This window comes from Hippoglossus stenolepis, chromosome 15 (assembly GCF_022539355.2).
Source record: "Hippoglossus stenolepis isolate QCI-W04-F060 chromosome 15, HSTE1.2, whole genome shotgun sequence".
NCBI lineage: Eukaryota > Metazoa > Chordata > Actinopteri > Pleuronectiformes > Pleuronectidae > Hippoglossus > Hippoglossus stenolepis.
Genome location: NC_061497.1, coordinates 3427456 through 3435250, shown reverse-complemented (window position 1 = coordinate 3435250; position 7795 = coordinate 3427456). Strand labels below are relative to the sequence as shown.

General features: G+C 40.0%; 1 long non-coding RNA gene across 1 annotated transcript; it reads left to right on the top strand.

The window, feature by feature from the left end:
* Positions 1–289: 289 nt before the first annotated feature.
* Positions 290–6370, top strand: LOC118122004. Its single transcript, XR_004698417.1, has 3 exons — positions 290–422; positions 5361–5477; positions 6221–6370. It is a non-coding gene; the product is annotated as an uncharacterized LOC118122004 (long non-coding RNA).
* The last annotated feature ends 1425 nt before the right edge of the window (positions 6371–7795 follow it).

Genomic DNA, 7795 nt, shown 5'->3' with positions numbered 1-7795 from the left:
GGTGGAGGAAACGCACTGTGCTGAGTGATATTCAGGTTTGAGACTGCAACCTTTGTCTACATTTTGTGCAGTCTAATATTTATTTCAGAGAAATCAAATCTTTCAAATTCTTTTAAATAATTAAAAAAGGACCATAAGAAGGTTCTTTAGGTAAGGTGTTATGAAGATTTCTCTGCCGCCTAATGCGTGTTGTTGCCAGAAGGGGGCGGTGGTGAGCGTCAATCATCTCTGCGTTCACGGGACAAGAGGCTCTAACTGGTCCCCTGCGCCACACTGCCCCTGCTGGACAGACTGAGCACTGCAGCGACGCACCATCAGAAGCTATGGAGGCTAGCATGCTAACTTCAGCAGGAGCAGAGGATGTTTCGTCTCAGCTCAGGTGAACAGTTCGATGCTGAGCTCACAACATGTCTGTCAGGCTGGTGAGTAACTAGCTGTGGATGCTCATGTGGGACTGAGCTCATGTGGTCCGTCGAAAACCCGCTCACTCCAGCAGCACGTTTTATATTGAAAAAGTTAATGTAGCTGATGAACAACGTTTGACAAAATGAGTGAAAACGATTTAGCTTTTTCCACAAAAGACATAAACACGTTTAATGAAATTTAATACTATATGCTTGGTTTTTGAAAGAAAATGAAAAAGGAAACGTCAGCTCTCATAACCTTCCATTATTATATATTATTTTTAAAAAGTCCTTAAGAGGTGACACAGATATTTCACGTGACTCTTGTTCATGGTGACCCTCACTGTCTGCATGTCAAGTGTCAAGAGATTTTACTGTAGAAATTTGAGAAAATTAAAAGGGAAAGTTGCCTCAAATGTCATTACATCATCCACCTCAGTGATTAGAATTTAACATAAACTACTAGTCAGTGTCTAAACTTTCATACTGACACGTGACCCGTGCCACCATAACTGATTCCTACTTTTATGGTGTGCTGTTAGAACAGACAGCATTTCTCTCTAACTGTGGCTGTTAAGTGTGGAACATGTTATTTTATTTTGGTCTTTAGGAAGTAACAGGCATTCATTATTGTCCAATTGAGTATTTTTTTAGTTTTTCTTCTTTGCTCAACAAATTGATACACTTAGCGTGACATTTCCTTTCTCTGCACTTTATTCTGTGTGTGGTGGTCCCCATGGTGACCAATGCTGCCTATTTTGAAATTGTTACTACTACCTAACCATTTATTTAAGCTCTTTAGTATTAGATTTAAAGAACTTTTTTTTATAAACAATCTATTTAAAGACTTATTAAATAGGAGAAAGTTATGAATGCCATCATGTAAACTGACATTACCTTTAATTTTCTCGAAATGTCTTCAGTTCCCGAAATCTCTTGAAACTTGACATGCAGACAATGGGGATCACCATGAACAAGTGTGAGATTAAAATTCTTTGTCTCCTCTTAAGGACCTTTTGAAAAATAATTTGAAATGGATAATTACCTGCTGAGGCAAATTACATACCATCACTTGCAGAATGTGGGCAGTGCAGGATGTGACGCACACAGAAATCAGTTGTGTGCTCTGTTTGAGGTTGTGTTTGTGGTTAAAGAACAGAGGAAGATGCTGGCGTTGTTGGTGGTGATTAAGAGGAGAAGGAGATGGGTTGTTGCAGGCAGGAGGATGCACCGATGACAGCGAAGTGGGGTCAACCGCACAAACGTCGGGGCTATTGGTTGAGGCTTTGAAATCACTGGTCATAGTTCACCACAGTTGAACTCCCCGCAAGCTACGGAGCTGCTTCGGTCACACATAAGCAAATGTATCTGTGGTAAACCTTCACCTCCTGTTCTTTTCCAGTCTGTGAGAGTGAGGAGGCGAACAAAACATTTGCATCCTGTAGCGAGGCAAATTGCTGCATGGCTTCTCCTGGAGTTCAACTTTGGTGACCTGCGATATTCACTCTGCATTTGCGTATTGGTTGCCAGCGCCCTCAGACAACTGGGATTTGTTATGTCACAAACCTAAGAGACCAATCCTGTCAACTTGTAGGTGGGTCTCAGTCGCTGGAAAAGGCTCCTTACCTGCAGATGGTGCTGTGAGATTGAGGCGACAGGAAGCAGGGACAATGATCACAGTCACTTAACAAGGAAGGAATGTGTAAAGTTACATTTAAACCATTTTATGGTCATGAGAGACATTTTTTTCTTGACAATCTTTTGAATTTGTAATTTTGTGTAGCAAAGAATTTTAGAGAATGTAATAAGCTGCTGCAGTGAGACTTTACGTTATATAAAAGTGTAAAACTTACTCAAAATTGTGCATAAGTAAAGTAATTTAGACTTACATTTAGATTACATTTTACTTTCCACCACTGCCTCGGGCGAGGTCTAACTAGGCACAATCCAAGTTAAACCTCTCATGGGGGCTTTAAATGTCATATTCCAATGGTTTGTGGGCAACACAAACAAAGTGCTGATCATAGATATTGTTTTGTGGTGGAGGCAGATATCAATAAAACTGCCTGTGTGGTATAAACCACTTGAGGTGACAGTGATTTCCTATGATGTGTTAGTCGCTGAAGATTGTCAGCTCGGCTCCTGCTTAAATAAACACTGCAGTGCTGACACATTGTCTGTATTTCCACCCATTTAAATTATCATTTAGCAAACCTCATGTTATCCTGTGGCCTTACAGAAACTACGCAGCACACCACTGTATTAAATGTGGCAGAACATGGTGGGATTGTAACCGGCTGTGGGCTGAAGTGGGCGACCACAGAGTGGGGTTTTCAAGTTTAGAAGAAGACCAAGCTACCCAGGCTGCCATACTGTCAGTACACATTACTGACACTGCTCTTTCCCAGAGATCTACCAGTCGGTACCAGCAGTGCACCCTGTTGTATCTCAACAGCCTGCAGTGTTTCTTTGTCTGTCGCTGTAGCTTTGCTTTATGCAAATAAAGAGCCCGTGTTTAGTCTGATGGATACTGTATACTCTAATGAAGATGGAGTCCATTAACTTTGTGGTCCATCACTGATTAATGTCTCCAAGAGCAGCCAGTACCAGGACTGGAAAGGAATCAGCTCGCAATCAACACAGCCCCAGTGAGAATAATGTGCGTGTCATCAGTATTCAGCGAATGCAGTTCGACAAAGAGCTGTTCAAAGCTGAATCAATCAACCACTCCGAGGAAATGACACTGGCAACATCTGGAGTATGTTTGTACTTAAACTGACTGTAACATGTGTCAGCTACTAATCACATGGCTCCATAGAGATAGCACAGTGTCCTCATATACCACAGCTCCTCATATACGATTGGATTTATTGCCACCAGATCTCTTAATCAAGCTCCATAGTCGCTTGATGGTTGACTTGAATGGGTTTTGGTGATCTCCTAGCATTTCCTCTAGTGTTAAAGTTTTCCCATTTCTTAACACATACTGAACAGATCAGAAAGTTTTGTTCCAGAATGAATGATTACCAGACGATAAATAACACAGACTCTGCCGATCCCCTCTAGTTCCATCATGAGGTTGACATTAGTGGTTTTGAGCGAGATGTCTCAACAGCTATAGGATAGATTGGCTTAAAATGGCAATATACACATTCATGCTCCCCACAGGATGAATCATGAACACTTTGGTGATCCTTTTGGTTTACCACTAAATACTCACTCAAATATTGAGAGGTGAGATTAAATTTTGTCAGGATTTATTTTTTAGATAAATAGATAAAGATAGATTTATTGGAATGGTTTACATAATTCTATTAGTCGCTATCAACTTTAAAGTTAATTCTCAAAGTAACCAGAGTCACACTAATGACTCTCCCATAAATTTCAGTTGTCAGAGCTAAAGAAATAAAATGTTAGCATGCTAACATAATAATATTAATAATACAACTTCTATAGCACTGATTTAAACAAGGTTGCAGTGCTTTACAACATTCATGGGAATAAAACAACACAGAACGAAACAAGACAAATCAAAAATACAAAAGAAAACTTACAAGAAAACATGAAAAACAAACAACATAAGTTAAAACCAGTTTAACAATCAGGCTTAAAAAGGCTTCACTGTGAAATATGTTTTATGAAAAAACTGTATCTCCTCAGACTAGGATTTAGAGCCTCAGGGCCCTGATGGCAAAAGTGTTGGTTTGAGGATCTAAGATTGTGGCTGGAAGAAGTGTAGGGAGTTTGTGGCTCTGTATCATAACTGGAAGATGGACTTCCTAACTTTAAAAGTTAATAAAATTATTCTTAAATTTAAATGGCAGCCAATGAAGGGAGGGAAATATTGGCGAGATTTCAATTCAACATGCTAAACTTGAATATTAAAACATAGGAAACGTTATAGCTGCTTAATATTAGCTTGTTAGCATTGTCACCAATAGCATATGTGGATGTATTTATTGAAACAACCTCCCAAAGCTGCGAGATAATTGTTGTTGAGCTAAAATATTCCCCCACAGGTTGCCAAGGGGATGACACTCTGTGTCTTACAAGTGTTGATAGTTGGTCCCATCCTATATCTTTTCATAGACCACCACCTCACAGCAACCGAGGTGCCGCATGTGCCAAGTTTGATGAATTTGAGCAATAATTCATTGTCATCATTATGAAAGTGAATAATTACACTTTTACTTTTTTGGCTAACAAGTGAAGTATTATCCACGTGTCTGTGTGGCACAGTAATTTGTTTAGAAGCCTTCAGTAAATCCTTCAGGATAGAAACCACTTTTAACAACCTTTAAAAGTCAGACTGTGAATGTGGGGATGAATGATGTACATTAATGATGAATTCTGAAAGTCATCTGAGGTGACATCTGTCAGTTTCTTTTTTTGATTCTGAGTGTGTAGCTGCACTTTATCCACACAGGGGTTCTTAACCTTTCACTCATGCTGAGGACTGAAGGGAATCCAGAGGAAAAGGCCATGGGATTTTCATTTGAGTGGGGGGTCTGACATCTACAGCCCAGCGCCCATCCAGACATGTTATAGTCAAGTGTTATATTAGCAGTCCAGCAGGGAGATAATACTTGAAGCTACAACACCATGGATCTAGTCAGCCTGTGACAGTTTTATGATTTTTTTCTTTTTTGTGCTTTATCCCTCCTGTGGCACCTGCTGATTTAGTTTCAAAGCATAAAAGACCCAATAAAAAGAAAGGTTGGATAGCTGGGGTGGAGTGGCACCAAACAACACAGCATCATTTCTCAACAGCCCCTGGCTCTGTTTGTCCTAAAGCCTGGGCTTTGCTGCTGTCGTCATATGTTTTACAACAAGGCTCATATAATCTGAAAAACGATCAGCCAATATAGAAACTGTAACACATCCCCATCCCTTCTGTGTGATATACATTTGTTTTCATTTTCATGGAGACCATGTGTGAACTTCATGTGTCCACAGAGCAGGAGCAGATGGAGAACACAGCAGCTCGGACCGATGAGAGCAGAGGAAGTGAAATCCTGATCAGTGTAGAACCAGAGGACGTGGCTCCAATGTGCTGCCTTCACCAGACTAAAGGTACATACTCGCAATACTTCAACTCCCTCAGAGTTTGCTTCATGTTACTATAATCTATAACAATGGCTGCTGCAGGTTTTTTATTCCAACCGAACCCTTAGAATAATTAATACATCTTAAATCAGCTAAGAGAAACACGTGGGAGGTATCAGTGTATTGTTTGCTTGGAGTTCACACCATGGTACATGACCTGATACCCTTATGCCAAACTGTACAAAGCTTCTAAACTTTGCTTTATGAATCCATAAACTCTCATAAAAAGTCAGACCTTAAAAAGTTTGTATTAAGAAGCTAAAAGTACATTTTAGTGAAGATTCTTTATTATTGACTGCAGTGACTTCAGTGTTGTAAAAATATGGACTACAGTTATTCTTCATTCAATACCCTCACTCCAGCACGCCAACATAAATTGTGTTTGAACACATTGATGCATGAAGACATGTTTTATTTTTATTTGCTCTTATAGTCATACTGATAGTATTATAAGAGGCTGTTGGGAAATGTTTCATAAAAGTAAAGGGTACAGGGTAATACACAACAGTTCACCATCAGGGATGAATCCTAATATTGATTTGTCTGATCCTCTGGTGTTACATCAACCATCAAGTTCCCATCAGCCAGTTAATATCATCTTGTTCTCATTCTTCATAGAAAATAGAAGAAAATCAGAGTGGCATGTTTTTATGTTGTAGGAGTAGTGACTGTAATGGAATTCCTGTTCTGCTTTCTTTCTGCTTACTTAGGAGTGACAAAACTGCAGGGTGCTGCCATAACGTTGATTTACTCCTTCTAAGTGCAAAACAATCATTAAATCATTGTTATAGCGGCAGACCTTATCAATGCTTAGGACATCAATGCTTAGGACATCTGGTTTGATAACATCAAGAGAATAAAAGAGAGACATTGTCAATCTCTGGCAGACGTTTGGTGACTCTGTCTCTGTATTGACCCCTTTGCAAAGGTTTGAAGTAAAATATACAATAAAATATACAAAGACAGGTCTGATGTGCGACCTTTATTTTCAGATTTCCACCACATGACCTTTGTTTTTTAATAACTTATCAGCACCGATTTCCATTATATGTAGAGTGTGTATCTGCTCTCTGTGCTGCTCACTTCTTACTGATTCGATTGTGTTGATATATACATATGCCAAATCATAACAGAACTTATCTCAGACACAGAGAGAGCACAAGGAAAGAGAATATATCACGATGCAAGTTCCACATGAAAATATGTAACAAGAATAATATTCATAGCAGTAGGTGTTAAGGAGGATCATGGGTCAGTGGGTGGCCTGCAGGCCAACAATTAGAATCTACAGCTCTGGAGGGAGAAATATCTACAAAGTGACATGAGAGAGATGAGTGAGCCAAAACTACAGGAGAGGGAAAATGCAGAGTTATGCATTCATGAGATTGAGATGTGAATGAGAACACATGGTGAGGAGCAGAGAGGGACTCTATGCATCATGGGAAGTCCCCCAGCAGTCCCGGCCAATAGCAGCATAACTAGGGGATGTTTCAGGCAAGCCTGAGCCAGCACTAACTATAAGCTTTATCAAAGAGGCACAGTTTAAGTCTACTCTTCAATGTGGAGACAGTGTCTGCCTCCCGAACCCAAAGTGGAAGAAGGTTTCCCACTTCACATTAGTTGAAGGTTCTACTCGAGACTGTAGAAACCTCAAGAAAACCAGCACTTTCACAGCACCTCGCTCTAGTGCAGTAATAGGGTGCTATGAGCTCTTTATGATACGATGGTGTCTGACCATTAAGGGCTTTGTTAGTGTTGAGGAGGAGGATTTAAATTGTGTTTTACAGGGAGCCAATACCGAGAAGATAATAAGGGAGAAATATGATCTCTTACTAGTTCCTGTCAGACTCACACTGCTGCATTTTGGATCAGCTGGAGAGTCTGTAGAGACTTTACAACATTTACAAATGCATTTGCTAGTTTTCCAGCATCTTTTTTTGTGGGATGGGAATGTTATGTAGGTGAAGCAAGGCTGACCTGTAGTTTTATTCTAGAACTACATATCCTGATCAAGATAAGATTTCTTACAATAGCGCTAGAGGCCAGGGCGGTGTCATCCATTGTATTTATATCATTAGATAATGTGTTTCTGAGGTTGTTTGGGGCCAGAACAATAACTCCACTTTCATTCTGGGATTTATACTGTGTGGTGAGAGGGATTCACTGGAGCTGTGCAGTCTCTATGAGAGCAATCATTGCTGGTCAATTTTGTAATCAAAGGAGGGGTTAGGGCATTGTCACATTAAAGCCTAGTGTCGACTGGGAGACCTGTATTGGTTATGCTA